The following is a 26549-nucleotide window of genomic DNA, read 5'->3' on the forward strand; positions in this document are numbered from 1 at the left end:
ACAATATCAAGAGTTATAATGTACTCCCATTTGTTTCCTTTTTTTAACAGAAAAGAAAACGGCGGAGAAAAATGATGAGTTTTACGAATTTTCAAAGACATGCAAACACAAATTACTAAACCCTATCAGCTCACAGCAGCCAGTAGGGGCATTGGCATAAATTCTGCAAACAATAAATGCTGAAGCGATTGTGGAGAAATGTGTACCCTCGATTCTAAAGGGGACGTGGTAAGTGCCACTAATGAAAACACAAAGAAGGTGCATTGAAAAGGGAAATACGGTGCTACCAGTCAGTCAATCACACCCACTGCTGGGCCTATCACATGAGAAAATGAGAATCAAAAAGTCACAGGCTGGCAATCCTGCACTCGAACAATATTTACCATAGCCAACACTTGGAAGCAATGAAAATGTTCATCAACCGAGGAATACACAAAGTAGAAGTGGTCCACGTACACAGTGGAAAATTACTCCAATAAAAAATAAAAATTAAATTTAAAAAACCAACAAAAGTAAGGAGACATCAGCTTGTGTGGGTTTGTCCTGGCACACTCCACTCTAATTTATAACAGAGAAACACCACAGGCCACAAGGGCTTTTCCATAGGTACCAGGGTGGGGAACATAGAAAGGCTGCCGCCCTCTGGCAGTTACCTTCAAAAGCAGCTTTAAAGCCTGTGCTAATGGTCATTTCATAGGAACAAATACTGCAGGACTGTAAATGAAACCTGCCCTCAAAATATCTTGAGCGTGGTAATGGCCAAAACATGTCAAAATATTACACATACTTTAAGAGAACACTTTGAAGAACTCAGGGGTAATCACAGCTTGAAAAGTAAAAAGGACATGCCTTAAAGCTCAAGTTCAACGGATTATGTGGCACATGCAAATTCAACCACAAAGAGGTATCAGCTCACACTTGTCAAAATAACCATCAGCAAGAAAACTACAAACAATAAATGCTGAAGGTGTTGTGGAGGAATGCATACCCTCAACTTTAAGTGGGATGTAACTTGGAAAGAGCCACTAAAGAGAACAGAATGGAGGTGCCTTAAAAATGTAAACTTTGAGCTACCATATGACCCAGCAATTCCACTACTGGGTATACACCCAGAGAAAACCGTAATTCAAAAATACACATGCACCAGAATGTTTATTACAGCACTATTTACAATAGCCAGGTCATGTCATCAACCTAAATGCCCATCAACAGACGAATGGATAAAGAAGTTGTGGTACATATATAGAATGGAATATTACTCAGTCACAAAAAGGAGCCAAATTGAGTCATTTGTTGAGACGTGGATGGATGTAGAGACTGTCATACAGAGTGAAGTAAGTCAGAAAGAGAAAAACAAATATTTATATTAACGCTGGTATGGGGAACCGAGAAAATTGGTACAGATGAGCCAGTTTTCAGGGCAGAAGTTGAGACACAGATGTAGAGCGCAGACATATGGACACCAAGTGGGGAAAAATGTGGTGGGGTGGGGATGGTGTTGTGCTGAATTGGGCGATTGGGATTGACATGTATACACTGATGTGTATGAAATTGATGACTGAAAAGAACCTGCAGTATAAAAAAAAACAAACAAAACAACTAATACTAAACTTTCATTCGGTTATTTGTATGGAAATATGTTAATATAAATGTTTCAGACATTACATGAAATTTCTAAAAATCTTATATGTTCTGGTATAGTGTTATAATTCATAATCCTAGTTATTACTTTAAAATGTATATCTCAGAAATAACTAATTTTCTTGTCAACTGCATTATTATAAACTTTCATCAAATCTTTAACCATGGTCATTTTTAAGACTTTTGTCATTTACAGACAGTTCTGGGTGTACTCTGATGCTTTTGCAAATATGTTCCTATAAAAGCGTTTCATCTTCATGAAATTCATGGAAAAGACTCTGACAAGTACAGGTTTCTGGTAACTCTACTGTACTGCTGAACTGAATGAATAAGCATTTTCAGAACTCTAATGATAAAACTAATGAACTCATAAAAGTGCTAACAAAAGATCAAGATGAAAAAAAAATTAATTACATGGGACTGAGTGAACTGATGACGATAAGTATAATTTTTGTTACTTTCTGTTTGAATTAAAAAAAAAATCCCACAAGGACTCAGAGGCAAAGAATATACAAATCAATTTTCACTGCAAAGTAAAGCAGCTGCTACAGTGAAGGATTACTGGACTGAATGTCAATATTATGACATAGTATGAGTGTGTTTCATGTTTGGTAATTGCAATCATTGTTGCTTTTGTTGTGATCATCCATGTACAATGCTTGATGTCAGTCTATTTATCTCTTATAAAACTAAAATACAGTGTGTGTGTTTGGAAAAAAAAAAAAAAAAGAACTAATGAGACATAAACTTATGGGGATTTCTCCTGGCAAACTCCATTCTAATTTACAACATAAGACAACGACTTCCAGAAAGGCTCTGCTGCCCTAGTACCTAGATTGGGGAATGGCGAAATGCTGCCTCCTTTTGGCAGTTTCCCACAACAGCAGCTTTAAACCCACTGCAAACGGTCACTAAATATTCACCAACTTGCAGTTCTGTAAATGACACCTGCCCTCCAAAAAAATTCTGGGGTCAAAAATCGAACAAAAAATTCAAAAGAGGGCAACCTTCGAAGAAGAAAATTTCAAGAGGTATATTGTGCTCACAGATTTTTCTTTTGATAAAAGAAAAAGATGTGGAAAAATGATGAATTTTAGGAATTTTGAAAGATATGCAAACCCAAATTAAAAATACCTATCAGATCACAGCAGTCAGAATGGCCATCAGCAAAAATGGTGCAAACAATAAATGCTGAAGCGATTGTGGAGAAATGCGTACCCTCGGTTCTAAGGGGGACGTTGTAAAAGCCACTAATAAAAACACATTGGAGGTGCTTTGAAAAAGTAAACACTGAGTGACCAGTCCATCAGTCACACCCACTGCTGGGCCTATCACCAGAGAAAATGAGAATCAAAAAGTCACAGGCTGGCAATCCTGCACTCCAGCAATATTTACCATAGGCAACACTTGGAAGCAACGAAAATGTCCATCAACAGAGGAATGCACCAAGAAGTGGTCCATGTACAAAATAGAATATTAACTCCAATAATAAATATAAATTAAATTTAAAAATCCAACAAAAGTAGGAGACATCAGCTTTTGTGTGTTTATCTGGGCACATTCTACTCTAATTTACAACCGAGGAACACCACTGGTTGTAAAGTCTGTTTCCCTAGTATCAGCGTGGGGAATGTAGAAAGGTAGCAGCCCTGTGGGCGTTACCTGCAAAAGCAGTTTAAAGCCTGTGCTAATGGTCACTTCATATGAACAAGTACTGTAGGGCTGGAAATGAAACCTGCCCTCAAAAGGTCTTGAGGGAGGTAATGGCCAAAACATTTAAAAATTTGACACATACTTTAAGAAACCACTTTGAAGAACTAAGCTGTAATTACAGCTTGAAAAATAAAAATGACTTGCCTTAAAGCTCAATTGCAACAGAATATGAGACACATGCAAATTCAACCATAAAGAGGTGTCAGCTCACACTTGTCAGAATAACCATCAGCAAAAACTACAGAGAATAAATGCTGAAGGTGCTGTGGAGAAATGCATACCCTCAACTTTAAGTTGGACGGAACCTGGAAAGAGCCACTAATGATAACAGAATGGAGGTACCTTTAAAAGGTAAACACTGAGCTAACATATGACCTAGCAGACCTATTCCTGGATCTATAACCGACGAAGACAGAATTGGAAGGACACAGGCAGGCAAATCTGCAATGCATACTATTACAATAGCCAATATATGGAAGTAACCAAAAAGTCCACTGACAAATGGGTGGACAAAGAAGAACTGCTACATGTACAGATGGAATATGAGATAGTGAAAAAACGAAACAATGCCATTTGCAGCACCATAGATGAGTCTAGAGGTAATCACACAACTTGTAGTAAGTGAGAAAGTGAAAGACACATATCCTATCATATCAGATATAGGCGTTACCTAAAAATTGATACAAACGAAGATATTTCCACAGAGAAAGGCAATCACAGATACATTAAAGAAACTTATGGTTCACCAGATGGAAAGGTGTGAGGATTGGATACATTACCATATTGAGGTTAACAGAGACATACAAACACATGTGAAATATATAATCACCAAAGACCTACGCAATACCAAGAGAAGACTACTCAACATTGTGTCATAACCTACATGGGAAAAGGATCCGAAGAAGAATAGATATATGCATATGTGTGAAAGAACCACATCTTGCACACCTAGAACAAACAAAACATTGTAATCAAGTTTGCTGTGATAAAAAATAAAAATTAAGTTAAAAATACCAAAAAGAAGTAATGAGACATAAACTTAAAGGGCTTTTTCCTGGCACATTCCATTCTAATTTGCAACCTAGACCACCACTTTCAGTAAGGCTCTGTTGCCCTAGTAACCAGATTTGGTAAAGGAGAAATGCTGCCGCCTTGTGGCCGTTTCCCGCAAGAGCGGCTTTAAACCCACAGCTAATGGTCACTTACCATTCACAAGGACTCAGGGCTGTAAAGGACACCTGCCGTCAAAAATTGTGCTGAGGTAGGGAACGGACAAAAAAATTTAATACAGGCAAATTTTTCAATAAAATTCTATGAAGAGGTAAATATTACTCACTGTCTTTAAAAAAAAGGAGAATGGATTAAGGCTCAACCTCAGGAATTATTAGACTCATGCAATCTAATCAACAAAAAGGTTTCCAATCACACCAGTCGACTGACCATCAGCAAAAAGTCTACAAACCATAAATGCTGATGCGGTTGTAGAGAATTGTGTATCCTCCAGCTGCTGGTGAGATGCAAAGTGGTTAACAGCCAGTAATGAGAACAGAAAAGAGCTGCGTTTAAAAGCAAAAATTTAGGTACCATTCAATCCAGCAGGCGCACCATTGGACCTCTCACCTGAGAAGACAAGTATCGAGAAGACACAGGTTGCAAAAGCTGCAGTGCAGCATTATTCACAATAGCCAAGGCAGTGAAGCAATAAAAATGTCCATCAACAAGTGAATGGATATAGAATAAGTGGTCCAGGTACACAATGGAATATTAGCCATGGAAAACAATGAAACCCTGCTCTTTGAGGCACCACAAATGATCCTGGTGATAATCACAAATCATGAGGTAAGTCGGAAAGCAAAAGACTTATATCCTATGATATCACTTATAGGCGTTATCTAATAACTGACACAAATGAACACAATTCACAGAGAAATACCCTCACAAACTTAGAAAACCAACTTCGCTCATCTAAAGGGAAAGGTGGGGGGGAATGGATAAATGAAGATTAGTGTTACTATATGATATGGATATGATCCAAATACATATTATATACATATTACAAAAAGACCGACCATATAACAAGGGAGGTCTACAGAACACTCTGTAATAATTTACATGGGAAGAGGATCTCTACATAAATAGATATAAATAATGTGTAAATGAACCAGAGTGTGTACACCTTGGACAAACAACATTCTAACCATTACCCTGATTTAAAAAATTAAAACAACGAAAAAGAATTAATCAGACATAAACTTATGGGGCGTTTTCCAGCCCATTCCATTCAAATTTACAACCTAGGAAAACGACTTCCAGAACGGCTCTGCTGCCCTAGTAACCAGATTTGGTAATGGAGAAATGCTGCTGCCTTGTGGCCGTTTCGAACAACAGCATGTTAAACCTAGTGCTAATGGTCCCTAAATATTCACACTCATTGCAGGCCTGTAAATGACACCTACATTTCAAAACAATCCTGGGGTTGAAAATTGACCAAAAAATTCAAAAGAGGACAACGTTCCACGAAGACACTTTCAAGACGGATATTGTACTCACACTTTTTTTTTCTTTTAACAGAAAAGAAAAAGGCGTGGAAAAATGATGAATTTTAGAATATTTAACGACATGCATACCCATATTACAAATACCTATCAGCTCACAGCAGTCAGAATGTCCATTAGCAAAAATGCTGCAAAAAATAAATGCTGAAGGGATTGTGGAGAAATGCGTACACTTGGTTGTAAGGGGGGGCATGTTAAGAGTCACTAATGAAAACACAATGTAGGTGCTTTGAAAAGGGAAACATTGAGCTACCAGTCAATCAATCAAAACCACTGCTGGACCTATCACCTGTGAAAATGAGAATCAAAAAGTCACAGGCTGGCAATCCTTCACTCCAGCAATATTTACCATAGCCAACACTTGGAAGCAATGAAAATGTCCATCAACCGAGGAATGCACCAAGAAGAAGTGGTCCATGTACACAATGGAATATTACTCCAATACTAAATATAAATTAAATTTAAAAAAAAACAAACAAAAGTAAGGAGACATCAGCAATTGTGGGTTTATCCGGGCACATTGCACTCTAATTTATAACCGAGGAACACCACAGGCCGGAAGGTCTGTTTCCCTAGTTACCAGAGTGGGGAACGTAGAAAGGCTGCCGCCCTCTGGCCGTTACCTGCAAAAGCAGCTTTAAAGCCTGTGCTAATGGTCACTTCATATGAACAAGTAATGCAGGGCTGTAAATGAAAACTGCCCTCAAAATGTCTCGAGGGAGGTAATGGCCAAAAATTTTCAAAATGTGACACATACTTTAAGAAAACACCTTGAAGAACTAAGCTGTAATCACTGTTTGATAAATAAAAAGGGCATGCTTTAAAGCTCAATTTCAACAGATTATGGGACACATGCAAATTCAACCACAAAGGGGTATCAGCTCACACCTGTCAGAATAACCCTCAGCAAGAAAACTACAAACAATAAATACTGAAGGTGTTTTGGAGAAATGCATACCCTCAACTTTAAGTTGGACGTAACCTGGAAAGAGCCACTAATGAGAACTGAATGGTGGTGCCTTTAAAACGTTCACACTGAGTTACCATATGATACAGCAAGCCCACTCCTTGGACTATAACATAAGAAGATAGAACTGGAAAGACACAGGCAAGCAAATGTGTATTGCAGCAGTATTACAATAGGCAAGACATGGAGACAACCAAAAAGTCCATCAAGAGGTGCGTGGCCAAAGAAGAACTGGTACACGTACAGATGGAATATTAGCCAGGGAAAAAAATAAAACAATGCCATTTGCAGCACCATGTATGATTCTTGAGGTAATCAGGCAAATTGTACTAAGTCAGAAAGCAAAAGACACATATCCTATAATATCACTTATAGGTCTTAGCTAAAAATTGATACCAATGAAGATATTTCCACAGAGAAATGCAATCACAGATTCACTAAACTAACTTATGGTTCACCAAATGGAAAGGTGTGAGGATTGGATACATTAGGATATTGGGGTTAACATAGATATAGAAACAAATGTGAAATGTGTAATCACCAAAGACCTACGTAATACCAAAAGACGATTACTCAACATTGTATCATAACCTACATGGGAAAATGATCCAAAGAAGAATAGATATATGTATATGTTTAAAAGAACCACATCTTGCACGCCTAGAAGTAACAAAACATTTTAATCAAATTTGCTCTGATAAAAAATAAAAATTAAATTAAAAAAAGAACAAGAAGTAATGAGAAATAAACTTAAGGGGCTTTTTGCTGGCACATTGCATTCTAATTTACAACCAGAACATGACTTCCATTAAGGCTCTGTCATCACTAATAAAGCAACTTTATAATCAATGTTGAAGGTAGCTTAAAAGAAGTCTCACTAATTATTGATAGTAACAAGAAAACAAAGAAAAGTAAAAATCTCACTGCAAAAAGTATACATAGAGTAAGTCAAGGTAGATCAAACACTTATTAAACTTCTGTAAAGAATAAAAGACAACAGTAGTATGTTTTTTTAAAAAGAGAGGGGCCAAATAAATCTGAAATGAAAGAGTTGATGTTACAACAGACCCCACAGAAATACAAAGTATCCTAAGATACACACAGGGTAACTCAGGGCTCAGATTGGACAGAGCCCACTCTCCAGTCCCCTGTACATGACTTACAGGAGCCTCAGGAACTGAGGAGGGGGTCCCTGAGGAGAGGCTTAAGATAGAATATGGTAGGCATTAACATGGCTCCATTCATCTTAAACATGCCTGAACTACATTCACACGAGATGATTTTGTCCTGTATGTACATCGGCACCTCTAGTCGGAACTGCAGATCTTTGGCTTCACCACCTCTACTGACAGCATTAGCTTCACCTGCTGTGGACCGTCTCCTATAGGATTTCTAGAACCACAAAGCATCGAAGCTTCACAGGACCCAGAGTCTGTGCAACTCCACGCAGAGTCTCAGAGTCTCAACTCCACTCAGATACTCCACTCTTGGAGGGCACACACAAAGTAGTGAGCACATCAGAACCCAGGGGAAGGAGCAGTGACCCCGTAGGAGAATGACCAGAACTACCTGATAGTTTTAGAGGGTCTCCTGCATAGGCAGGTGGTAGCTGTGGCTGTGGCTCACCGTGAGGACAACGACACTGGCAGCAGAAGTTCTGGGAAATACTCCTTGGTGTGAGCCCTCCCAGAGTCCGCCATTAACCCCACCAAGAGCAAGGTAGGCTCCAGTGCTGGGTCACCTCAGGCGAAACTACCAACAGGGAGGGAACCCAGACCCATGCATCAGCAGATAAGTGGATTAAACTTTTTATTAAAGTTTTATTTAATCTGCAGACAAGCAGATTAAAGCTTTGCCCACCAAAGCAACACCCAGCTCTACCCACCACCAGTCCCTCCCATCAGGAAGCTTGCACAAGCCTCTAAGATAGACTCATCCACTGGAGAGCAGACAGCAGAAGCAAGAAGAACTACAATTCTGCAGCCTGTGGAAGGAAAACCACATTCACAGAAAGATAGACAAAATGAAAAGGCAGAGGACTTTATACCAGATTAAGGAACACAATAAAACACTAGGAACAAAAACGAAATGAGGTGGAGATAGGGAACCTTCCAGAAAAAGAATTCAGAATAATGATAGTGAACATGATCCAAGACCTTGGCAAAAGAATGGAGGCAAAGATCGAGAAGATGCAAGAAATGCTTAACAAAGACCTAGAAGAATTAAGGAGCAAACACCTAGAAGAATTAAAGAACAAACAAACAGAGGTGAACAATATAATAACTGAAATGAAAAATATACTAGAAGGAATCAGTAGCAGAATAACTGTGGCAGAAGAACGGATAAGTGACCTGGAAGACAGAAAGGTGGAAATCACTGCATGGAACAGAATAAAGAAAAAGAATGAAAATAAATGAAAACACCCTAAGAGTCCTCTGGGACAACATTAAACGCAACAACATTCACATCATAGGGGTCCCAGAAGGAGAAGAGAGAGAGGAAGGACCCGAGAATACATTTGAAGAGATTATAGTCGAAAACTTCCCTAACATGGGAAAAGAAACAGCCACCCAAGTCCAGGAAGTGCAGAGAGTCCCAGTCAGGATAAATCAAAGGAGAAAAATGCCAAGACACATAGTAACCAAATTGACAAAAATTGAAGACAAAGAAAAATTATTGAAAGCAACAAGGGGAAAATGACAAATGACATACAAGGGAACTCCCATAAGGATAACAGCTGATTTCTCAGCAGAAAATCTACAAGCCAGAAGGGAGTGGCATAAATTTAAAGTGATGAAAGGGAAGAACCTACAACCAAGAGTACTCCACCCAGCAAGGATCTCATTCAGATTTGACAGAGAAATCATAAGCCCTACAGACAAGCCAAAGCTAAGAGAATTCAGCACCATGAAACCAGTTCTACAACAAATGCTAAAGGAACTTCTCTAAGTGGGAAACACAAGAGAAGAAAAGGACCCACCAAGACAAACCCATAACAATTAAGAAAATAGTAATAGGAACATACATATCAATAATTACCTTAAACGTGAATGGACTAAATGTTCCAACCAAAAGACACAGGCTCTCTGAATGGATACAAAAACAAGACCCATATATATGCTGTCTACGAGAGACCCATTTCAGACCTAGGGACACATACAGACTGAAAGTGAGGCGATGGAAAAATATATTCTATGCAAATGAAAATCAAAAGAAAGCTGGAGTAGCAATACTCATATCAGATAAAATAGACTTTAAAATAAAGAATGTTACAAGAGACAAGGAAAGACACTACATAATGGTCAAGGGATCAATCCAAGAAGAAGATATAACAATTACAAATATATATGTGCCCAACATAGGAGCACCTCAATACATAAGGCAACTGCTAACAGCTATAAAAGAGGAAATCAACAGTAACACAATAATAGCAGGGGACTTTAACAGCTCACTTACACCAGTGGAGATCATCCAGACAGAAAATTAATAAGGAAACACAAGCTTTAAATGACACAATAGACCAGATATAGTTAATTGATATTTATAGGACATTCCATCCAAAAACAGCAGATTACACGTTCTTCTCAACTGCACACGGAACATTCTCCAGGATAGATCACATCTTGGGTCACAAATAAAGCCTCAGTAAATTTAAGAAAACTGAAATCATATCAAGCAGCTGTTCCGACCACAATGCTATGAGATTAGAAATCAATAACAGGGACAAAACCGTAAAAAACACAAACACATGGAGGCTAAACAATACGTTACTAAATAACCAAGAGATCACTGAAGAAATAAAAGAGGAAATCAAAAACTACCTAGAGACAAATGACAACAAAAACACGATGATCCAAAACCTATGGGATGCAGCAAAAGCAGTTCTAAGAGGGAAGTTTATAGCAATACAAGCCTACCTCAAGAAACAAGAAAAATCTCAAATAAACAATCTAACCTTACACCTAGAGGAACTAGAGAAAGAAGAACAAAACCCAAAGTTAGTAGAAGGAAAGAAATCATAAAGATCAAAGCAGAAATAAATGAAATAGAAGCAAAGAAAACAAAAGCAAAGATCAATAAAACTAAAAGCCGGTTCTTTGAGAAGATAAACAAAAATGATAAACCTTTAGCCAGACTCAAGAAAAAGAGGGAGAGGAATCAAATCAACAAAATTAGAAGTGAAAAAGGAGAAGTTACAACAGACACCACAGGAATACAAAGCATCCTAAGAGGCTACTACAAGCAACTCTATGCCAATAAAATGGACAACCTGGAAGAAATGGACAAATTCTTAGAAAGGGATAAACTTCCAAGACTGAACCAGGAAGAAATAGAAAATATGAACAAACCTATCACAAGCAATGAAATTGAAACTGTGATTAAAAATCTTCCAACAAACAAAAGTCCAGAACCAGATGGCATCACAGGTGAATTCTGTCAAACATTTAGAGAAGAGCTAACACCCAAACTTCTCAAATTCTTCAAAACAATTGCAGGGGAAGGAATACTCCCAAACTCATTCTATGAGACCACCGTCACCCTGATACCAAAACCAGACAAAGATACTACAAGGAAAGAAAATTATAGACCAATATCACTGATGAATATAGATGTAAAAATCCTCAACAAAATACTAGCAAACAGAATCGAACAACACATTAAAAGGATCATACACCATGATCAAGTGGGGTTTATCCCAGGGATGCAAGGATTCTTCAATATACACAAATCAATGTGATACACCATATTAACAAATTGTAGAATAAAACCATATGATCATCTCAATAGATGCAGGAAAAGATTTTGAGAAAATTCAACACCCATTTATGATAAAAACTTTGCAGAGTGTGGGCATAGAGGGAAACTACCTCAACATAATAAAGGCCATATATGACAAACCCACGGCAAACATCATTCTCAACGGTGAAAAACTGAAAACGTTTCCTCTAAGATCAGGAACAAGATGAGGATGTCCACTCTCACCACTACTATTCAACATAGTTTTGGAAGTCCTAGCCATGGCAATCAGAGAAGAAAAAGAAATAAAAGAAATACAAAAAGGAAAAGAAGAAGTAAAATTGCCACTGTTTGCAAATGACATCATATCATAGATAGAGAATCCTAAAGATGTCACCAGAAAACCACTGGAGCTAATCAATGAATTTGGTAAAGTTGCAGGATACAAAATTAATGCACAGAAATTGCTTGCATTCCTATACACTAACAATGAAAGAACAGAAAGATAAATTAGGGAAACAATCCCATTACCACTGCAACAAAAATAAAATACCTAGGAATAAACCTACCTAAGGAAGTAAAAGACCTGTACTCAGAAAACTATAAGACACTGATAAAACAAATCAAAGATGATATAAACAGATGGAGACATATACCATGTTCTTGGATTAGAAGAATCAATATTGTGAAAATGACTATACTACCCAAAGCAATCTACAGATTCAATGCAATCCCTATCAAAATACCTTTGGCATTTTCTACAGAACTAGAAAAAACAAATCTTAAAATTTGTAGGGAGACAAAAAAGACCCCGGATAGCCAAAGCAGTCTTGAGGGGAAAAAAAAAGAGCTGGAGGAATCCTACTTCCAGACTTCAGACTATATTACAAAGCTACAGTAATCAAGATAATATGGTACTGGCACAAAAACAGAAATATAGATCAATAGAACAGGATAGAAAGCACAGAGATAAACCCACGTACCTACGGTCCACTAATCTATGAAAAAGGAGGCAAGGGTATACAATGGAGAAAAGACAGTGTCTTCAGTAAGTGGTGCTGGGAAAACTGGTCAGCTACATGTAAAAGAATGAAATTAGAACACTCCCTAACACCATACACAAAAATAAATTCAAAATGGATTAGAGACCTAAATGTAACACCAGCCACTATAAAACTCTTAGAGGAAAACATAAGCAGAACAGTCTATGACATAAATCACAGCAAGATCCTTTTTGACCCACCTCCTAGAGAAATGGAAATAAAAAGAAAAAATAAAAAATGGGACTTAATGAAATTTAAAATCTTTTGCACAGCAAAGGAAAACATAAGCAAGATGAAAAGACAACCATCATAATGGGAGAAAATAGTTTCAAATGAAGCAAATGGCAAAGGATTAACCTCCAAAAAGCAGCTCCTGTAGCTCAATATCACAAAAACAAACAACCCAATCCAAAAATGGGCAGAAGACCTAAAGAGACATTTCTCCAAAGAAGATATACAGGATGCCAACAAACACATGAAAGGATGTTGAACATCACTAATTATTAGAGAAATGCAAATCAAAACTACAATGAGGTATCACCTCACACCAGTCAGAATGGCCATCATCAAAAAATCTACCAACAATACATGCTGGAGAAGCATTTATTGGAGAAAAGGGAACCCTGTTGCACTGTTGGTGGGAATGTAAATTGATATAGCCACTAGGGAGAACGGTATGGGGGTTCCTTAAAAACTAAAAATAGAACAAACGTACAACCCAGCAATCCCACTACTGGACATTTACCCTGAGAAAACCATAATTCAAAAAGAGTCATGTACCACAATGTTCATTGTAGCTCTATTTACAATAGCCAGGACATGGAAGCAACCTAAGTGTCCATCAACAGATAACTGGATAAAGAAGATGTGGCACACATATACAATGGAACATTATTCAGTCAGAAAAAGAAACGAAATTGAGTTATTTGTAGTGAGGTGGGTGGATCTAGAGTCTGTCCTACAGAGTGAAGTAAGTCAGAAAGAGAAAAACAAATACAGTATGCTAACACATATATATGGAATCTAAAAGAAAAATGTTTATGAAGAACCTAGGGGCAGGAAAGGATTAAGGACACAGACGTAGAGAAAGGACTTGAGGACATGGGGATGGGGAAGGGTAAGCTGGGACAAAGTGAGAGAGTGGTATGGACATATATACACTACCAAATGTAAAATTGATAGCTACTGGGAAGCAGCCACATAGCACAGGGAGATCAGCTCGGTGCTTTGTGACGACCTAAAGGGGTGGGATAAGCGAGTGAGAGGGAGGTGCAAGAGGGAGGGGATATGGTGTTATATGTATACGTATAGCTGATTCACTTTTTTATACAGCAGAAACTAACACACAATTGTAAAGCAATTATACTCCAATAAAGATGTAAAAGGAAAAAAAAAGAAAGCCCAGAGATAAACCTACACACCTATGGTCCACTAATCTATGAAAAAGGAGGCAAGGATATACAATGGAGAAAAGACAGTCTCTTCAATAAGTGGTGCTGGGAAAAATGGACAGCTACATGTAAAAGAATGAAATTAGAACACTCCCTAACACCATACACAAAAAATAAACTCAAAATGGATTAGAGACCGAAATGTAAGACCGGACACTATAAAACTCTTAGAGGAAAACATAGGAAGAATACTCTTTGACAAAAATCACAACAAGATCTTTTTTGATCCACCTACTAGAGTAATGGAATAAAAAACAAAAATAAACAAATGGGAGCAAACGAAACCTAAAAGCTTTTGCAAAGCAAAGGAAACTACAAACAAGACGAAAAGACAACCTCAGAATGGGAGAAAATATTTGCAAACGAATCAATGGACAAAGGATTAATCTCCAATATATATAAACGGCACATGCAGCTCAACAGTAAAAAAACAAACAACCCAATCCAAAAATGGGCAGATGACGTAAATAGACATTTGTCCCGAGAAGACATAAAGATGGCCAAGAAGCACATGAAAAGCTGCTCAACATCACTAATTATTAGAGAAATATAAACCAAAACTACAATGAGGTATCACCTCACACAAGTTAGAATGGGCATCATCAGAAAATCTACAAACAACAAATGCTGGAGAGGGTGTGGAGAAAAGGGAACCCTCTTACACTATTTGTGGGGATGTAAATTGATACAGTCACTATGGAGAACAGTATGGAGGTTCCTTAAAAAACTAAAAATAGAATTACCATATGACCCAGCAATCCCACTACTGGGCATATACCCAGAGAAAACCATAATTCAAAAAGATATTCACACAATGTTCATTGCAGCACTCTTTACAATAGCCAGGTCATGGAAGCAACCTAAATACCCATAGACAGACGAATGGAAAAGATGTGGTACATATATAAAATGGAATATTACTCAGCCATAAAAAGGAACGAAATTGGGTCATTTGTAGAGACATGGATAGATCTAGAGACTGTCATACAGAGTGAAGTAAGTCAGAAAGAGAAAAACAAATACCATATTTAAGCGCATACATGTGGAACCTAGAAAAATGGTACAGATGAACCGGTTTGCAAGGCAGAAATAGAGACACAGATGTAGAGAACAAATGTATGGACACCAAGGGGGGAAAGTGGCAGGGTGGTGGTGGTGGGATGAATTGCGAGCCTGGGATTGACATATATACACTTATATGTATAAAATAGATAACCAATAAGAACCTGCTGTATAAAAAAATGAATAAAATTAAAACAAATAATATTTTAAAAAAATAAAACAGAAAAAAAGTTCTTTCCTTCCCATAGACGTATTTATATGAATGAATGATTTCCATGCTTATATCTATAAATACAAAAAGAGGAATAAAACCTACCTTGAACCAAAAAAGAAAAAAAAAAAACAGAACCCACTGGCCATACAGAGGAAAACCCTATCAGGGCACTTGCTCCAGTGGTGCCTGCAGGTCAGCCAGGATGGTCCTGGCCCCAGGCGCTCTTCTGGAAGCTTTCCATTTCCCTGCCTGAGGTACCCCTCCTGTCCCGGCCCCCACTGCTTTTTTCCTTCCTCACCTCTGCCCGGGTAGAAATTCCAGCAGCAGGTGTGGGTGACACATCCTCTTCTTTAGCAGGTGGCAGCCCGGCAACTCCTGCAGAAAGTCCAGCAGAGCCCCACTCACACGGGGCCACTCATAGAGCCGTGGGCGCTACTCCCTCCTACCAGCACAACCCCGAGACTGCTGACGGGGCAGAGAATATGGCGTCAGGCACAGCTGCAAAGGCTTTTGCTGCCTGGAGGGGTGTTTATATTGACCTCAACCCAGGCACACCTGGGAAGGGCTGGCCGGCAGGGTCAGGCTGCCCAGGTCAGCCAATCCTCTCCCCTCAGGGGCTCAGAGTTGCAGAAAATGGGCTTTGCTGCACCGGCCAGGTCCAAGGAACAGATGTAGGGTCCTGAGAGTCAGGATAGACAAGGGGTGGCAGCCCTGGCTTGTTTTCTAATCATTTTATCTGGTCCATGAGTGGGAGACAACTTCAAGAAGACCCTCTCCTAATTAGAGGAACCCAGGAGTCATGGAGAGGAGGGGTGGTGGATGGAGACAGAGGCCTGGTTCCCCGGCTGCAGTGGAAGCCCCTAGAAGACCAGGGGGAGGGAGGCCGCACAGAGAGAAGCCTAGGGTCACAGACCTGTCGGAGCTGATGTTTGTTAGTTCAAGCCCTGCTCTGAGGTGCTCTGTGTCAGCTCTGAGCGACAGGTGTGCTGTGGGTGCTCTGCAATGAGGGTTATGTGCACGATTCCTGTGTGCCCAGCTCTGCTGGGGTACCTGTCCAGGGGAGCTCCATATCCAGGGAGGGGCTTGCCCACAAGAGCCCCATGAGCTGCTGGGTACCTGCCCAGGTGAGCTCCATATCCTGGGAGGTGCCTGCCCACGAGAGCCCCGTGGGCTGCTGGGTACCTACCCAGGTGAGCTCCATATCCTGGGAGGGGCCTGCCCACGAGAGCCCCGTGGGCTGCTGGGTACCTGCCCAGGTGAGCTCCATATCCTGGGAGGGGCCTGCCCACGAGAGCCCCGTGGGCTGCTGGGTACCTGCCCAGGTGAGCTCCATATCCTGGGAGGGGCCTGCCCACGAGAGCCCCGTGGGCTGCTGGGTATCTGCCCAGGTGAGCTCCATATCCTGGGAGGGGCCTGACAATGAGAGCCCCGTGGGCTGCTGGGTACCTGCACAGGTGAGCACCATATCTTGTGAGGGGCCTGACCATGAGAGCCCCGTGGGCTGCTGCGTACCTGCCCAGGTGAGTTCCATATCCTGGGAGGGGTCTGACCATAAGAGCCCCGTGGGCTGCTGGGGACCTGGTAAAGGACGCCAGGATAGTCAGTGAAGCCACAGAGGATATACATCCAGTAGTTCCTAATTCCTATACCCTGCTGGTCATTCTACCATCCCCCAGGACATGATATTCTGTATTAGACTTCAATGATGCCTTCTTCTGTATTCCATTAGTCCCAGAGTCACAAGAAATTTTGGCTATGAGTGGCAGGACTCAACGTACAACAAAAACAATACTGTTGGGCCGTCCTGCCCCAGGGGTTCAAAAATTCCCACACCATCTTTGGGGAAACGTTAGCTAAAGCCCTAAAAGATCTACCTCGGGAAAAGGGAACCCTCCTTCAATATGCAGACAACATTCTGATCACCAGCCCTACTAAGGAGGCCTCTGGACTACCTAGCCAATAAAAGATAGAAGGTGTCCAAGAAAAAGGCTCAAATATCACAGACTAAGGTGACCTGCCTGGGCTTCATTCTCACAGAAGATCGGAAAAGCCCATCCCAGGAAAGGGAAGAAGCCATTTGCAGCCTCACCCTTCCTAAAACTAGAAGACAGCTTAGGGGTTCCTGGGGAGACCGGGGTTTGCTGCATCTGGATCCCTAACTACAGTCTAATACCTGGGCCTCTATATGAAACACTGAAAGGAAAAGATGATGATCCTTTTGAATAGAATCCAGAAGCGGCCTTTCAAGAAAGGAAAGAACAGTCAATTCAGACCCTTGCCATGGACCTCCCTAATTTAGCTAAACCCTTTGACCTTTACATTCCTGGTCGAAGGCGAATCGCCCTTGGAGTATTAGTGCAAAAACTGGGACCACTTGAAATGGAAAAACGCAAGAATGCCCTCCAGGCATTGGCCAGCCACCCCATCCGACCAGGATACTGGGGGTATCTAAAAACCTGGAAATGAGCAGCCCGCAAGGCCAGCTCTCTCCTAAGGGAAAAGGACGCCACTTGGTGTTCCTAACCACCCACCATGCCCTGAAGTTGCAGGGATCGCTCCGTGGTCACAATGACCTCGAGTGAGGAGGCCCTCCAACTCCAACCTCCAGAGAGACAACCTGGGGCAATGGGCCCCCATGACGACTCGTGTGACCATCACTTGACCTGGAGCTTCTCTCAGAAAACCACAAGAGTGTGCCCCAAAAGAACAGACTATTGCTTGCAGGACTTACTGCACCCAGAGCGGAGCTAATAAACTTGGCAGGGGACCCGTAAATAACGCTGCCACCATAGAAAAGCCTACAGACACCACGGTGACGGCGACCAATGAGACCAGCTGGACTCCTGGCTACTTCAAAAGGCCGTTGACTGAGTGGCCGTCATGGTCCTGGATCACCACCGGCCCTGGACTGTCTGGGAGTTGAGCAGGCAGGGCTCTGACACCTGGTGCTGTTTGTACATTAATTCAGTGGCCTAACTGAAGAAAGCACAGACTACTGGTCAGAGCATCTAGGCTGGCAGAAACCGTCAGCCTAAGGGGGCCGAACCAATGTGGAGCAGGGTAAAACCGCCCCCCCCAGCGTCCCTGCGCATCTCTTTCCTGGACCCTTAAAGGTCATTAGAATCTATAAAACTTCCAACGCTGGTGCTCAGGCAGACGAGCAGTGAGGGAGGAGGCCTGGGGACAATCAACCTCACCTGGAGGCTGCTGGGGAGAAGTCCTGCCCCTCCCCCCGGGTATGAGGACACCCAACTCAGCACGAAGCATTTACAGAAGAGGTGTCTGCACCCTCAGCGCCCCAAGAATGTGGAATGGGACAAGAGGCAGAGGAGGGGTTTGTCACCGGCAAAGCCCATTAAAAATTCCTGGGAGATAAAAATAGAATCTGGGCAATAAAATAAAGTCTAACCTTTTTTTCCTTTGTGCTTTTTCTAATTTCACTTGTTCCTAGGTTTCCGCAGGCAGAGGTCCCACACCCGGCACTTCAGACCCGATTTCCTAGTGCAAGATGGCTGGGCCGACACCTCAGCTCTCCGGGCCCCGTGCAGACTCCGCCACATAGAGCCTGAGCTCCAGCCAACCCGGCCCTCGAGAGCTCCGCCCCGTCCCTCCCGCTGACGCTGACGGGATCTCTACACAGCAGCCCGGCCCACAGCCTGCGGGGGAGCGCACACTCTCACCTCTCCATTCTCTGATCAAAATATAAAGTTTTCCTTTGCTTCTGAAGCAAACTCAGTCTCGATCTTTTGGCTCCAATGACACTGGGCAGGGGGACCCTTGTTTGGGCCCACTCTGCAGGATCAGTAACAGAATTTGAGAACATTGTAACTTCAAAGAATAGATGCGTGAGCCAAACTGTTATTAACATAGAGCAGTGTATAAGGCTCGTGTAATATAAGATGTTTCTAACACTTCCACTTGATATTTCCATCACTTTATTATAAGCAAGTTCAGTGGAGGGGTTTGTCGTATTTGTCAGGTCAACATTAGAGAAATGCAGTGATTTCTTTCCAAGGATGTGGATCTACTAATCTTGGCTGAAGGTTTAATCTTATTTTGAATGATTTTCTATTGAAAATGATACCTCTCTTTCAGCTCCTGGATTTCTGCGAAGTATAAAATCTTATATATTTTATTACCAAAGGGTAAAGGTGGGAGGAGAGATAAATTAACAGTTTCGGATTAACATATACACACTTCTATGTATAAAATATATCATCAACAAGGAACTACTGTATAGCACAGGGAACTATACTCAATATTTTGTAATAACCCCTAAGGGGAAATAATCTGAAAAACAATAGATATCTATATCGACATCATGTATCAACTACAGATAAAAAGGAACATAAAGGAGGCCGATGGCGAGCATTTCTGACCCTGAAGACTTCACTCACCTAAATTTCGGACTCTGCTTACGGCCCAAGTCCCTTAATGAACATAAATGTACCAGTGGCTTAAAAATTCGCCAGATTGGGGTTCGGGGAGACACTGATTTGGAAAAATCCCTGGTGTTCTCCTTACATACATGGGAACTTTCCTAGAGCTAAAACATGCCTGTGACACCCAGAAGATGGTACACGGTTGGATCAGGAAGATTTTGGAAAAGGCACCTCATCTCTCAATCTCATGGTGGTCGAGTTCACCCCACCAGCCTCTTTCCTAACAATCTCCCCACTTGAGGATGTCAGCACCTTCTATGTCCTGTTGCACAGAGTTGGGAATTTGTCCACAGGATGAAGGGGAAGGAGGAGAAACAATGAGAGACAAGCCCTAGATGTTCGGACAGGCAAAATTCACTCTAATTTCCAATCAGGAAGAAGAATTAAGCAAAGGCTTAGCCTGCCGCCCGAAAACACAGTAGGGGCAGAAGCACACCACCGGTTTTGTGGCCAGCTCCCAAAAAAGCGAGTTGACAAATGAAGCTCAGGAAACTTCAATTCACAAATCTGCAGAATTATAAATTATGACTCTCCAAGCAAGCCGGAAATGCAAATCAGCAATACAAAGAAGTCTCACTTCCCATCGGTCAAAGGGGACCATGCTGAAAAAAGTGTAAAAACCAGAAATGCAGGACAGGCCATGGAGAAAAGGGAGCCTTGTTAGGCTGATGGGGGGGATGTAAACTGCCAAAGGCCACTCTGTAGAAGTGTATGGTGTTTCCTAAAACATCTAAAAAACAGAGCTAGAGAGCATAGGGCACTTACACTCATGGGCATATAAATTGGGAAATCTAAAAATAAACAAGACACGGGCACCCCAAAGTTTAGGGCTGCTCTGTTTACAAGAAACTCCAATTCGGTACACCTTAAATATCCCAGGAAAGAGAAAAATGGATAAAGAAGTTGTGGTACTTATGTACAATGGAATATCACTCAGCCATGTAAAAAATGTTATAAGGCTAGTAGCAGCATGCTGACTGGATTTACGTACGAAGTTTAGAAGTGAAATAAGTCACACAGAAAAAGACACTTATCATAAGAAATCACTTATAGAGGGAATGTAAAAATCGCTTCACAGGACATGCACTACAAAACAGAATAGAGCCACACATTTAGAGAACACACCATGGCTGCTTAACGGAAAGGTGAGGTGGGGTGAGGCATAAAACAAGGGTTTGAAATTAGCACAGATAGCGTTCCATAAACCACATATGTAACAGACAAGCCCTATTCCTTGCTCAGTGAACTGGACTCCAAACCCCCTTTTCAACGCACAAAAAATATATCTGACTAAGTAGGAATCTTAAAACCTATATATTGATATCTCTCTGTAAGTGAATCAAGTGGGTGTAAAATGGTATAAACACAGCAGTGAAAATCAGCTAAACCCCAGTATAAAACTAAATTTCAAAAAAAAATAAAAAACAACAAAGACATTAAAAGAGAGAGAAATTCTTACAGAGATCGTTAAGGGGATTTGAAGCAACCTGGATTGACCATATCTAGACACACAGCTGGACTAGACATAAGGCTGGAAACTGTTGGGGCTGAGAGGATTGGTGAGATTGGGTGAGCAAACGAAGACACTTTAAAGTAATACTGCGTGGTACCCATTCCATTTGTTGCAAATCTCCAGGTTCAAGGGAATCATCCTACAGCGAAAACATGCATGGGAAACCCAGATGATGATACACCGTGTGATCTGGAAAGGTTTCTAAAATGCACCTCATTTCACATCTCCCGGTGCTCGGGTTCCCCCCATCCAGCTGCTTTACTAACACTCTCCCCACGTAGAGAATCAGCACCTTTAACCTATTGTTTCAAACAGGTTGCAGTTTGTCCTGAGGATGAACGGGATGAGGGGGAACCCATGAGAGACTAGCTCTAGGTATTGGGACAGGCACATGTCACTCTAATTTCCCATCAGGAAGAAGAATTAACGACATGCTCAGCCTGCCCCATGGAACCAGAATAGTGCCTGAAGCAATCCTGCGGTTTTGCAGCCAGCTCCCAAAAAAGCCATTTGAAAAATGTAGCTCAGGGGCACTGTAATTCACAAACTTGCAGGGTTATAAATTATAACTCTCATCCAAAAATATACTAAGGGGTGGCAACGAACAGTATTTAACAACAAGGCAGAATTGCAGGAAACAGATATCAGAAGGAAGATACGAATCGTCTTTAAAGCACATGAAAAGCGGCAAAACCTCGACAATGATGCACCTGGCCAAAAAGGGCGTATGCATTTTTTCCTGAATATATTTAGGAAAAAACGCATACGCCCTTTTTGGCCAACCAAGCAACCCGGAAAGGAAAATCAGCACTACAAAGAAGTCTCACTTCCCATAGGTCAAAAGGGCCATCCTAAAAAAGTGTAAAAACAAGACATGCAGGCAGGACAGGCCAGGGAGAAAAGGGAGCCTTGTTAGGCTGATGGGAGGGATGAAAACTGCCAATGGTCCCTCGGGTATGGTGTTTCCTGAAACATCTAAAAAACACAGCTAGAGAGCAAAGGGCACTTCCACTCATAGGTATATACAATGGGAAATCTAAAAATCAACAAGACACGGGCACCCCAAAGTTTAGGGCTGCTCTGTTTACAAGAACCTACACTTCGGTAAATCTTAAATATCCCAGGAAAGAGAAAAATGGATAAATAAGTTGTGGTACTTATGTACAATGGAATATCACTCAGCCATGAAATCAATATCATAAGGCTAGTAGCAGCTTGATGAGTGGATTTACGTACGATGTTTCTAAGTGAAATAAGTCACACAGAACAAGGCACTTACCGTAAGATATCACTTATAGAGGTAATGTAAAAATCGCTACACATGACCTATACTACAAAACAGAACAGAATCACACATTTAGAAAACAAACTATGGCTGCATAACGGGAAACGTGAGGTGGCGTGAGACATAAAACAAGGGTTTGAAATTAGCACAAATAGTGTTCCATAAACCACATATGTAACAGACAAGCCCTACTCCTTGCACAGTGAACTGGACTCAACACCCCCTATTCACCGCCCAAGAATATATCTGACTAGTAAGAATCTTAAAACCTATGTATCGATATCTCTCTGTAAGTGAGTCAAGTGAGTGTAAAGAGGCATAAACACAGCAGTGAAAAGCAGCTAAACCCCATTATAAAAAACAATTACTTTTAAAAACCCATGAAACAAAGACAGTGAAAGAGAGAAAATTCTGACAATATTCGTTCAGGGGCTGTGATGCCACCTGGATTGACCATATGTAGACCCACAGCTGATTGAGATATAAGAGTGGACACTCTTGGGGCTGAGGGTTTGGTGAGGTTGGGTGAGCAAACGCAGACCCTTTAAAGTAATACTGCGTGGTACCCAACCCATGGGTCCCAAATCTCCAGGTTCAAGGGCATCTTCCTACATCGAAAACATGCATGAGAAACCCAGAAGATGGTACACCGTGTGATGGGGAAAGGTTGCTAAAACGCACCACATTTCTAATCTCCTTGTGCTCGAGTTCGCCATTCCAGCAGCTTTACTAGCAATCTCCCTCCTTGGAGAATCAACACCTTTAACCTCCTGTTCCGTACAGGTTGCAATTTGTCCTGAGGATGAACGGGAATAGGGGGAACCAATGGGAGACTAGCTCTAGGTGTTGGGACAGGCACAGGTCACTCTATTTTCCCATCAGGAAGAAGAATTAATCACAGGCTCAGCCCGCCCCCCGGAAACAGAATAGGGCCTGAAGCAATTCTGTGCTTTTACAGCCAGCTCCCAAAAAAGCGAGTTGAAAAATGGAGCTCAGAGGCAATGCAATTCACAAACCTGCAGAGTTATAAATGATAACTCTCGTCCAAAAATATAATGAGGGAAGGCAACGAAGAGGATTTGAAAGCAAGGCAGAATTGCATGAAACACATTTCAGGAGGTAGATTCGAATCGCCTTTAAAGCACAGGAAAAGCAGAAAAACCTCGACAATGATGCCCTTGGCCAAAAAGAGCGTATGCGTTTTTTCGCGAATATATTCAGGAAAAAACGCATACGCCCTTTTTGACCAACCAAGCAACCTGGAAAGCCACATCAGCGCTACTAAGAAGTCTCGCTTCGCATCGGTCAAAAGGGCCATGCTGAATAAAGGGTCAAAACCAGAAATGCAGGACAGGCCATGGAGAAACTGTAGCCTTGCTATGCTGATGGGCGGGATGTAAATTGCCAACAGCCACTCGGGAGAAGTGTACGGTGTGTCCTGAAACATCTAAAAAACTCAGCTTAGAGAGCATAGGGCACTTCCACTCATGGCCGTAAAAATTAGGAAAACTAAAAATCAGCAAGACACAGGCACCCCAAAGTTTAGGACTGCTCTGTTGACAAGAACCTCCACTGCGTTACACCTTAAATATCCCAGCAAAGAGAAAAATGGATAAAGAAGTTGTGGTCCTTATGTACAAAGGAATATCACTCAGCCATGAAATCAACGTCATAAGGCTAGTAGCAGCATGATGAGTGGATTTAGGTACGACGATTCTAAGTGAAATAAGTCACACAGAAAAAGACACTTGCCATAAGATATCACCTATAAAGGGAATGTAAAAACCGCTACACTTGTACTGAATTACAAAACAGAACATAGTCACACGTTTAGAAAACACACTATAGCTGCTTAACGGGAAAGGTGAGGTGGGGTGATGCCTAAAACAAGGGTTTCAAATTAGCTCAGATACCGTTCCATAAACCCAATATGTTATAGACAAGACCTACTCCTTGCTCAGTGAACTGGACTAAACACCAACTATTCACCGCCCAATAATATGTCTGACTAGTAAGAATCTTAAAACCTATGTATTGATATCTCTCTGTAAGTGAGTCAAGTGCGTGTAAAGCGGCATAAAGACAGCAGTGAAAAGCAGCTAAACCCCATTATAAAAATCAATTACTTTTAAAAACCCGTGAAACAAAGTCAGTGAAAGAGAGAGAAATTCTGACAAAATTCGTTCAGTGGCTATGATGCCACCTGGATTGACCATATCTAGACCCACAGCTGATTGACACATAAGGGTGGACACTCTTGGGGCTTAGAGGTTTGGTGAGGTTGGGTGAGCAAATGCAGACCCTTTAAAGTAATACTGCGTGGTACCCAACACATGGGTCCCAAATCTCCAGGTTCAAGGGCATCTTCCTACATCGAAAACATGCATGAGAAACCAGAAGATGGTACACCGTGTGATCGGGAAAGGGTGCTAAAACGCACCTCATTTCTCATCTGATGGTGCTCGGGTTCGCCATTCCAGCCTCTTTACTAGCAATCTCCCTCCTTGGAGAATCAGCAGCTTTAACCTCCTGTTCCGTACAGGTTGCAATTTGTCCTGAGGATGAACGGGAAGAGGGGGAACCAATGGGAGACTAGCTCTAGGTGTTGGGACAGGCACAGGTCACTCTATTTTCCCATCAGGAAGAAGAATTAACCACAGGCTCAGCCTGCCGCCCGGAACCCGAATAGGGCCTGAAGCAATCCTGCGCTTTTGCGGCCAGCTCCCAAGAAAGCGAGTTGAAAAATGGAGCTCAGGGGCACTGCAATTCACAAACCTGCAGAGTTATAAATGATAACTCTCGGCCACAAATATAGTCAGGGAAGGCAACGAAGAGGATTTGAAAGCAAGGCAGAATTGCAGGAAACAGATTTCAGGAGGTAGATTCGAATCGCCTTTAAAGCACAGGAAAAGCGGCAAAACCTCGACAATGATGCCCTTGGCCAAAAAGGGCGTATGCGTTTTTTCCTGAATATATTCAGGAAAAAACGCATACGCCCTTTTTGGCCAACCAAGCAACCTGGAAAGGCAAATCAGCGCTACAAAGAAGTCTCGCTTCCCATCGGTCAAAAGGGCAATGTTGATTAAAGTGTCAAACCAGAAATGCAGGACAGGCCACGGAGAAATGGGAGCCGTGCTACGCTGATGGGCAGGATGTAAATTGCCAACAGCCACTCTGGAGAAGTGTACGGTGTGTCCTGAAACATCTAAAAAACACAGCTTAGAGAGCATAGGGCACTTCCACTCATGGGCATATACAATGGGAAAACTAAAAATCAGCAAGACACAGGCACCACAAAGTTTAGGGCTGCTCTGTTGACAAGAACCTCCACTTCGTTACACCTTAAATATCCCAGGAAAGAGAAAAATGGATAAAGAAGTTGTGGTCCTTATGTACAAAGGAATATCACTCAGCCATGAAATCAACGTCATAAGGCTAGTAGCAGCATGATGAGTGGACTTAGGTACGACGATTCTAAGTGAAATAAGTCACACAGAAAAAGACACTTGTCATAAGATATCACTTATAGAGGGAATGTAAAAACCGCTACCCTTGAACTGAATTACAAAACAGAACAGAGTCACACGTTTAGAAAACACACTATAGCTGCTTAACGGGAAAGGTGAGGTGGGGTCATGCCTAAAACAAGGGTTTCAAATTAGCTCAGATACCGTTCCATAAACCCAGTATGTAATAGACAAGACCTACTCCTTGCTCAGTGAACTGGACTCAACACCCTCTATTCACCGCCCAAAAATATATCTGACTAGTAAGAATCTTAAAACCGATGTATTGATATCTCTCTGTGAGACAAGTGCGTGTAAAGCGGCATAAAGACAGCAGTGAAAAGCAGCTAAACCCCATTATAAAAATCAATTACTTTTAAAAACCCGTGAAACAAAGACAGTGAAAGAGAGAGAAATTCT

Source organism: Eschrichtius robustus, chromosome 7 (genome assembly GCF_028021215.1).
Source record: "Eschrichtius robustus isolate mEscRob2 chromosome 7, mEscRob2.pri, whole genome shotgun sequence".
Taxonomy (NCBI): domain Eukaryota; kingdom Metazoa; phylum Chordata; class Mammalia; order Artiodactyla; family Eschrichtiidae; genus Eschrichtius; species Eschrichtius robustus.